The 10,545-nt window shown below is 41.6% G+C and overlaps 1 pseudogene; it reads right to left on the reverse strand.

Annotated features, from left to right (window-relative positions):
• Positions 1-3,293: 3,293 nt before the first annotated feature.
• Positions 3,294-4,023, reverse strand: LOC148040676 (uncharacterized; annotated as a pseudogene).
• Positions 4,024-10,545: the final 6,522 nt, after the last annotated feature.

Below are 10,545 nucleotides of genomic sequence, written 5' to 3' on the forward strand. Positions count from 1 at the left end.
TCTGTGTCCTGGTGAATAGTTGTCATGGAATCTTTGGAGCCTTTGTGCTTCTTCCATAATTACCCTTCATGTGTAGTTGTTGTTGTCGTGGAGCTTTTGTCTTCATGTAGCTAACATCAAAATTGTTGTCTAACTTCATACATTGTGAAGAAGGACACACTGGGGCACTGAAGTTTTGTATCACTCTTAGTGCAGCTATGAAGGTGCCTATATTATATCAAAACGGCGCACTGCCTGAACTGCATCTAGGGATCACACTGGAAGGAGTTGACTAGTTCCATAATTAGTAGAATCATGAGCCACAACTGATCTAGCACACTGTCTGCATCACCCTATGCTCTAACAAAGCCATTGAGGGCAAAATTTGTGAATTTCCCTGTGTAAAGACCATTCTCATCAAGGTGACCAACATTCAGCTACATTGACGCATGGTCCTTGGCGGTGATTAGCTTGTTCGTTGAGGAGCATTTCCGCAGGATGTACAGGTTGACATTCTGGCCCTCCTCATTCTATATGATGATTGATTGATAGAAGCACCCTTATGCTCCTCCCCTCTTCATCCTTTCCAAATTCGATCACACCAAAATCCTCCTAATTCATCGCTCCCCTCAACAAAAACCAAAGCAGGTCCAAAGCCTCTTCTGGAAATAGCGGTATGTCCCCATTTTTTCTGCTTTTTTTGAAGTGCCTTCAATGAATCCGTGAATCATTCCTAGAAGTCTACAAAAATAGCGGGCAATCAACTGCCTTCCTGATGGTATCTTCATCCTTAGAAAACGAAAAGCGCACAAGGTTCTGACCATCCTTGGGATTCAAATAAAACACACTAGGCGGAATCGCAACCCCACCCACTTCTTCAATCAGATACTTGCAGAAGTCCACATATGTCTCAAAGCCAAAGGGAGTGTGGTCTGCCATGACAAAGTAGGTGCCTTGTGGCTCAAATACTTTGAACCCAACCTCAGTTAGACCCTTGACTAAGATGTCTTTCTTGACCGTGTAATCTCGAATGAGGTCCTTGTAGAAGCTGTCAGGCGCATTGAGGGCAGCTGCTGCTGCCCATTGAAAGGGTGTAGCAGTTGTAAATGTAAGATATGCATGTGCTTGTCTGAGTCCCCAAGTTAAGTTAGGTGGTGCAACAGCCCACCCAATCTTCCAGCTAGTCAAGGAGAATGTCTTCCCTAAAGAGTTCATGCTCACGGTCCTATCATACATTCCATCTAAGGAAGCTATATATATATGATCTGCACCAAAAGTTAGCTTGTGATACTCCTCATCTACGAAAGCAAGTGCATCATGCTCTTTGCAGAGTGTAGCAATCAATTCCAGTTCATTCCGAGAAAACACCTTTCCTGTAGGGTTGGTATGATGTCTCCAACAAAAGATACATTTATTTGCACAAGCCAAACTTGGTGTTGTATCCATGCACCTATGTCTTTCAATACCATAAAATGAATGTTTTTAGCATCCTCCTTGCCCTCTTAGTTGTGACTTTGTCCAATCTCACATATTTTATACCCCATTCTCCTTCTAAATTGTTTGTAACAAATATCAGATTCACTCCCAAGCAGCACTTGTCTCTTCTATGAAATTGAACATGAACCAACTAAAGGCAAAACGTTCAGGCAGAGCAAAGCACAACGTCTAAGTATGTACAAAGTAACAAATGTCACACACACAAAATTTTTGGTGGATTCCATACCTCGGATATGCAGCAGTACGACATCCACCCCCTCAAGATGTCAAAGGGTTTTTTCGAAAGCAAAATCGTGACCACAGAGGTCCTTGACAAATTTCAAGATAGAAGATCAATCATGTGAATAAGCAAGACAAGAAAATGATGCCAAGTAACAATTGTATTACTGCCAAGATGTTTACAAAATACAAGATGAATTCCAATCTGATCAGTCCCTTGGTTTTAGGCCACCCGATTTAATTCTGCAGCATTTGTAGATCCTTCTGCTATAATGATTGTATGGATCTTTGAAGCTCCTTCTTGCATGTCAGCATGAGAAGTAAAATGCAAGCTTACTGACACAAATTGGTTTGTTTTGCCCTTTTGTGTTTCTTTAACGGCTGAGAACTCCAAGATTTAGTCAGAGATGTCCAATGCTGACCGCCATAGCTATAGCAATTTAGAGAAAACATGCTGCACTTTGATTTATATATAAACTTGATGAATAGGGCAGGCCGCAGCACCAGTATACCAATAAATTACAAATGCAAAAATCCGCTGTAAAGAAAACATAAGGACTGTTGAAATACCCACCCATGAGTGCAAACTATAGAAATCATCAATTTCTTTTGCACCATGATACTTAAAGGCTGCCCAAATGCCAAGTATAGCCAGCACAAAAGCCAATGTTTGGATAGTAAGATGAATTGATTTCTTATAACTCTTTGTACCCAAAACACCCTTGAACACCAGAATTGCTTCACTTGTGAGGACAATGAATCCCACTAGCATGAAAACTGGATGCACGTTGAAGACAAGATCATTACTATATGCTAGATGTGTGTTGTATGCAATTAGCGGGAGGCCACCTCTGATCTCTTTTAGTGACCGCAACACCAGTTTAACATGAAGCCATGATGCTAGAAAAATCTGCAATCTCTCTTCCTCCTTGTGAATAGTTGTCATGCCTTCGTGCTTCTTCCATAATTACCCATCATGTGTAGTTGTTGTTGTCGTGGAGCTTTCATCTTCATGTAGCTAATATCAAAATTGTTGTCTAACTTCATACATTGTGAAGAACGACACACTGGGGCACTGAAGTGTCGTATCACTCTTAGCGCAGTTGTGAATCTGCCTGTATTATATCAAAATGGCGCAGTGCCTGAATTGCATCTAGGGATCACACTGGAAGGAGTTGACTAGTTCCATAATTAGTAGAATCATGAGCCACAACTGATCTAGCACACTGTTTGCATCACCCTGTGCTCTAACAAAGCCACTGAGGGAAAAAGTTGTGAATTTCCCTGTGTAAACACCATTCTCATCGAGGTGACCAACATTCAGCTACACTGACGCATGGTCCTTGGCGGTGATCAGCCTATTCATTGAGGAGCATATCTGCAGGATGTATAGGTTGACATTTTGGCCCTCCTCGTTCTGTATGATGATTGATTGACAGAAGCACCCTTATTCTCCTCCCCTCTTCTTCCTTTCCAAATTCGATCACACCAAAATCCTCTTGATTGATCGCTCCCCTCAACAGGAATCAAAGCAGGTCCAAAGCCTCTTCTGGAAATAGGCGTTCGTCCCCATTCTTTCTGCTTTTTCCGAAGTGCCTTCAAAGAATCCATGAATCGTTCCCAGAAGTTTGCAAAAATAGCGGGCGATCAACTACCTTTCTGATGGTACCTTCATCCTTAGAAAACAAAAAGCGCAAAAGGTTCTGACCATCCTTGGGATTAAAATAAAACACACTGGGAGAAATTGCAACCATACCCACTTCCTCAATCAGATACTTGCAGAAGTCCACATATGTCTCAAACCCAAAGGGAGTGTGGTCTGCCATGACAAAGTAGGTGCCTTGTGGCTCAAACACTTTGAACCCAACCTCAAATAGAACCTTGACTAAGATGTCTTTCTTGACCGTGTAATCTCGAATGAGGTCCTTGTAGAAGCTGTCAGGCGCATTGAGGGCACTGCCCATTAAAAGGGTGTAGCAGTTGCAAATGTAAGATATGCATGTGCTTGTCTGAGTCCCCAAGTTAAGTTAGGTGGTGCAACAGCCCACCCAATCTTCTAGCCAGTCAAGGAGAATGTCTTCCCTAAAGAGTTCATGCTCACGGTCCTGTCATACATTCCATCTAAGGAAGCTATATATATATATGATCTGCACCAAAAGTTAGCTTGTGATACTCCTCATCTACGAAAGCAAGTGCATCATGCTCTTTGCATAGCATAGCAATCAATTCCAGTTCATTCCAAGAAAACACATTTCCTGTAGGCTTGGTATGATGCCTCCAACAAAAGATACATTTATTTGCACAAGCCAAACTTGGTGTTGTCTCCATGCACCTGTGGCTTTCAATACCATAAAATGATTGTTTGTAGCATCCTCCTCGCCCTATTAGTTGTGACTTTGTTCAACGGCACATATTTTATAGCCCATTCCCCTTCTAAATTATTTGTAACAAATATCAGATTCACTCCCAAACAGCACTTGTCATGAAATTGAACATGAACCAACTGAAGGCAAAACGTTCAGGCAGAGCAAAAAACACAATGTCTAAGTATGCACAAAGTAACAAATGTCACACACACAAAAATTTTGGTGGATTCCACACCTCGGATACGCAACAGTAGGACATACACCCCCTCTGATCCTGAGCATCCTCCAGATGGGCCAACTACCCATGATCATTATCGTCAAGATCCACATATAGATCAATCTCTTCATTGTCTATTTTCGGTATATCAGCAAGGTTTTTTGTCATATCATCTGTCTCTTCTACTGGTGTTTCTTCTCATTGCTCTTCTCTTACAAATTCTTCCAATGCATAATCCTCATAATCTCTTTTCTTGAAAATCTTGATTCTTTTTCCTGCAATGGGCACTCTAAGCACTGTCCCATCCAATTCTGTCAGCTCATATGTTGCATTGTTAAAGACATGTCTGACTATGTACGGCCCAAACCATCTTTTCACCATCTTCCAAAGTGCAGTATACTGATTTTCAACGCTGCTATCAAAGACTAATACCCAGTCTCCCTCTTCTATTGCACTAGGCCGTAAGCGATGCCTGTTGTCAAACCTATCCTTATTTCTAAATCTAGTAACCTTCAACTTGTCAATAGCTAGCTGAATATCCTCTGGTCTTCTTTCCAACTGCCAAATCCGAAGAGCTAAGAGCTCCTCTCTTGACAAATCCTCCTGCCAAGGTTAAACTGACCAAGTCAAAGCACAAGTCTCAGTCGGCATAACCGGTTTCTAACCATACATCAACTCTGCAGGCATATATCCTGTGGTAACACTGTGAGTCATACGATCAACCCACAAAACAAATGGTAGAAGTCTCGGTCATTCTCCAATCGGTCCTCTACATGCTTTGGCTAATGCTTTCACTATCAGCGGATGCCCTCTTTCACTCTTTCCATTTCCCTCTGGATTGTATGCTGTGGTTAGAGCCAACTTGATTCCTAGTTGAGAGAAAAACTCCCTAGCTTCATCTGCAACTAATTCACCGCGATCTGCAATGATCGTACCCACACAGCCATACCTGCAAAAAATTTCTTCCAATAAGAACTTACACACTGCACTAGTGGTCTTCATTCTCAAAGGTCTACCCTCAACATGATTGGTAAGATCCTCTCTGGCCAAAACAATATATCTCATCTGCCATAGACCCATTCGCATAGTAACCAAGTCAACTACCCACTTATAATGAATGCATAGCGGATAGGTCGGATGAAGATCATCTTGATGATGCACTACGGAATACATCTGACAGTCTCTGCAAGTCTCTACAAAGCGAGAAACATCTCTGTATATGCCTTTCCACTAATATTATTCCTTGATTTTCTCATAAGTAGCCCACACTCCTCTATGACCAGCCTAAGGACTCTCATGAAACTCTCTCATCACCTGTAACTAGGTCTCTTTATTGCAGACAACCCGCAAGGGTAATCCACCTCTTTTCTTCGAGTGCTTTCAAAGAAATCCGTCCTTGAGAAAATAACCATAGGCTTTTTTTCTGATCTTCTTGAACTCTTCATCTGTCCATTCATCTCTTTTTCTTAGTGTACTAATGTACTTGCCAATCTGCAACCAATCTCCAACATAGAGTTCTTCTATGAAAGCCACAATACCATAGACATGACAAACATGATCAACCATAGCGGTTGAAATTTCTGCATCATCCTCTTCTGCAAGTAGTGTCTCCTCATCATCATATCAGCCTCTAGATAGCATATCCACCACTGGATTATCTTTCCCTGCTATATGTTTAAATTCTAGATTTAATGACTTGATGTATGTGATCCATCTCAGCATAGCTATATCCGGAGTAGAGCAACTCGTAATCATACCTATCAATGGCAAGCAATCTGTCTCTACCATAACTAGGGCTCCAATAAAATACTCTTTGTCACATTTGAGAGCCATAACAATTCCTAGTAATTCCCTCTTGATTTGCAGATACCTCCTCTGTCTCTCATTTAGGACTTTTGCCCCAAACTGAATAGCGTACATTTTTCCATCTGAATCATCTTGACCCACAGCCCAACCTATGCCAATTGGACTAGTGTCAACTGTCAATACAATAGGCCTTCCGCAATAATAATCCGTTTTCCTGAGAGTAGGAGCAATCTACAATAACTTCTTCAATTTTCGCATGGCTCTAATGTGGCTCTCATCCCAATAAATTTTTTGCCCCTTTCGAAGCAGCTGATATAAACAATTTGCTATGTGTGCAAATTGGGGTATCCAAATCATGTAAAACACACAGGCTCCAATGAATCTCGGTACCTCTGAAGTGGTAGAACAATACTCCGTAATCTTTCCTATAGCATCCACCTTCGCAGGTGAAGGTTTTCTACCATAATACCCACACATATGTCCAACAATGACGACCTCATTTACTCCAAAAACAGATTTCTGCCCTAATAGCGCCAAGTTCACTTCTTCTAACCTGGCCAAAATCTTTTCACAAGCTGAAATATGATCAGCCACAAAGTATCTGCATCCCTGCTCATTTAGACTCTCAGTCTTCTCTTCTTTTGCACACCCCTTAATGGGCACATGATCCAAGAAAGGCATGGTAAGCTGAGGTATATACTCACGAAGGACCTTATGCATGGCATTCATCATATGTGCAATAGAATTAGTGGCACCATGAGGCAAGATACACATCTTGACAAGCCCAATAGGAGTTCTCATAGTGGTTATATCCCTGCTTTCCAAGGCCAGGTGAAACTGATCATATCCCGAATACAAGTCACCTAAAGAATAGATGGCATGTCCAGCAAATGCTTCTGTAAACTCATCCACAAGTGGACCTATACCACCATGCATGATAGTAACTCTATTTACTGGTTGCATGTCCTCTATAAATCGGGGAGAACCATTCTTCTTTGGAACCGTAAACCACCTATTTGAGTATGGTGCAGATGGCAGCTCTAGGATTCCCATCCTGATTTTCTCATTCAACAAGTCAACTAGCTTTGGCATGTGTGCCCTAGGCACTGGAATAGGTCGGAGGTTCCATGGAATATGAGGAATAGTAAAGATCACCATAGGGGCAACAATATCCAGATTCACACATCCAATCTCATGCGAGAAGAAAGCAAACCCCCTTCCATGTTGCTCAAGCATATCCTGAAAGCATTGCTTCTCTGAGGGTAGCAAGAAATCACCATTTCCAATTTTTAATTCAGCAAGAGTCTCTACTGAAAATTTATGGCCTATATGCTCTAGATTCCCCAAAATTGGCTGCTTGGTAGCCCTCTCTATTTGCTAATCATTGTCAGGTGGAAGCGGTCTAGCTATCGACTTCACCTTCTTATCCACAGTCTTGTATTTCGTGTCAACCCTAGCTTCATTATGATCCTCTGCATTACTCAAATCTTGCTGTAAATGAGCAATTCTACCCTACCCTCTGGTGTGGCTGAATATCCTCAGCCCTCTGCTCTATGGACTGCATAGGAACAACCCTAAACTCTAGATGCTGAAATATTTCAGCAGTAAACTCTATCGACTGAAAGTTTTCAGCCCTCTATGTCTCTGTACGCTGATCATAATCAGCTGGAAACTCTGTATGCTGAATTTCTTCAGCTCTCAACACTTTTTGCCGAGTCACCTTAGCCTCTGACTTTATATGTGACACAAAATCTGAAATTTCATGAAGCATGTCCAGGGATTGCACTGATACATTACTGAGACAACTCTACATATCAGCTTTCAGCATATTTTCCATCTCTATCATCGTATCTGCACAAACCATACTATCATACATCCCATCTATATGCTCATCATCCTCTAAAATACCTGCATTTTTCAAATCTTTCTCCTTCTTGCATATGTACTACATGGCAGCTCTAGGCAACTTAGAAATCTTATGATAACTCATCGAACTATTTGTTGAAATTCCAACAAAATTGGAGGATAAAACACTGCTGCCAGGAGGCGAGAACTCTAATCTCCTGTGCTCTGTACCACCATCGTCTCGTGGAACAGCGGCACCTAATGAAAACCCAAATCCCTCATAGTGGGCAAAGGCGCATCTTGAAGAGTATCCCTGTTTCTAGCATGATTTACACACACTGTCATAAACTGGACTGCTCTCATACCATCTTTACTGCAAATCCATGCATAAGCAGATCCATCATCCATTACTTTCGTCTCCATGTGCATCTCTGTGATGAATGGTTGTCCTAGGATTATGGGGTAAGAGCATGAATCCTGCACACAGAAATGGAAATCCTCCTCTACATCTCCAATAGAAATCTTGACACTAGGACAGGCAGCATACAAATCACCTGCAGTATTATTGGCGGTTCTCATACGCCACCCATGCTCTGCATCCATAGGCCATCTATTACTTTCATAAACTCCACGAACTATGAGATTAATCTCTGAACCATGATCCACCAAAGCAACATAAGGCACCTTTTTCTCTCCAATTTTTACCATTGTTTCTGTAGTTGCTCTAGCCCAATGACTCTGCGAAAAGTGTCTGCACGGTACCAAGATAGGCTCATTAGTTTTAGCATAATGCATAGGCTCAACTCTCTTCTCTGTGTGTGGAAAAATAGAAGCATTCTCGACCATAACCTCATCCTCATCCTCATCCAACTCCCCAATCAAAACTTCTTGTGTATCAGTAGTAGGCAATGTATGTCTTTTCCTCTTCAGGATTTCTTGGAACTGATCTTGAAACTCTCTTTTCGAGATGCCCAAAACCTTAGAAATAGTAAAATTCACCTCACTACCAAGTATTTTGTCATTAAAGATTTTCTTCATGTCCGTAGATGTCTCAATATCGGACATTAATCTTAATCCTGGCTGCTTTCTCTGTCTAGGTTAGTGCCTCTTTTCTTTCTTTTGAGCATCTTCCATTTTTTGTTCTGGCCCTGGTCTTGAAGACTGCCCTGTAGTAGGTGGAGTAACAAACTCACCCCCTCAGGTCTTTTTAGCTACATTTGGATTCTCTTCATCTCTCTTGCGCTTCTCCTCAACAAATACATCTGCTCCCTGAGACTTAGCCAAGTAGGCATAAATAGTGTACCTATCAACACGCAAATCCCAACCTGTCTCAGATCTGATGCTAGAACCTGCACTAGTCAAAACAGTCTGTTGGATTTTCCCCTTGTTTGTCGTCTCCATAGCATAGGTCTATAATGCTGACTAACTCTCTGAACCTTTCTCAATCTGGACTCCATATACAAAGGCATCTCCTCTAGCTGCCACATAAGAAGTATGCACAGCCATATCATCTACTAATTTCTTCATTCCACCTTTCCCAAAATTGTTAGCAAGCAGAGCTCTTGTTTCAGTCAACCAGATCTTGCCATCTTGTCCCCAAAATACCAAATTATTCCTCCTTGCATCTTCAAAAGATTCGCAATCCTTGCAATGCTGATGGTCCGTACTATCACACCAAATACATCTTCAATCTCTCCTAGGTGCACTAGGATCACTAGAGGAAATAGTAGGCGCAGTCGAGGCAAACTACTCTTTTAATTTTACAACCAATTCTTCTTTAATTGACTCCAGTGTCAAATCCGTTATGCCTTTGATTATGTCATCAAGAGAGGAAGGAACCAAAGGAGCGGATGATTTTGGAGTAGAAGAAGTTGACATCGGTCTTGAAACAGGAGGAACAAGAGGATTAGAAACAGTAAGCACTGGCGTAGGCCAAGTAATTAGCTGAGGAAGAGAAGAAATGACAGGGGTAGAAGCAGACATAGGAGCAGAAGACGGCATCGGTGTCATAGATCCATTCTATAGGAGGGTCTTCCATATCCGCCTCTTGGTCAAAGTCAAGACCGCATCTTGGGCATCTTGTCAATCTATTTTAAGACCCATAGGCTTCGTGCGATCCTTAAGAAGCTCTCCTAATTCTTCCTGAAGAGCAGGATCTGCAACTTGCAAGAAAAGCTCAACTTTCTCAATATCCAATGCTCTTTGTTCAATAGCATCAAGCTGACTATACCGCTCTTCAAATTCTCATATCAATTCTGAAGCAACTAGACCTTTGTTTGGCATGTAGACCCACTCTCGGAATGACCACCTTGTTGCTATCCCAAAGTCCTCAAGAAAATACTCCTCTTTCAGGGCCTTCTTAAAATCTTGCCAATGCAAATTTTGAAGGAAAAGATCAGTCACTTTTACCCTCAAGGCGGGTGTGACAAGGTGAAGAAAATATTTACTCATAATTCCTGTCGGTACTCCAAAAAATCCCATCTCATACATCTCATATATCTTCAAATAAGCCGATACATTACAGCTATCAAATAGCTTCTTTTCATTTTCAACTGCTTCAATCGCCTTAGTCACGTTGATTGCATTCTCTTGCTCCGAATATAGTTGCCTTTGTTG

Source organism: Lygodium microphyllum, chromosome 2 (assembly GCF_053477565.2).
Source record: "Lygodium microphyllum isolate KBCC chromosome 2, Lygodium_microphyllum_v1.1.10, whole genome shotgun sequence".
Classification (NCBI taxonomy): domain Eukaryota; kingdom Viridiplantae; phylum Streptophyta; class Polypodiopsida; order Schizaeales; family Lygodiaceae; genus Lygodium; species Lygodium microphyllum.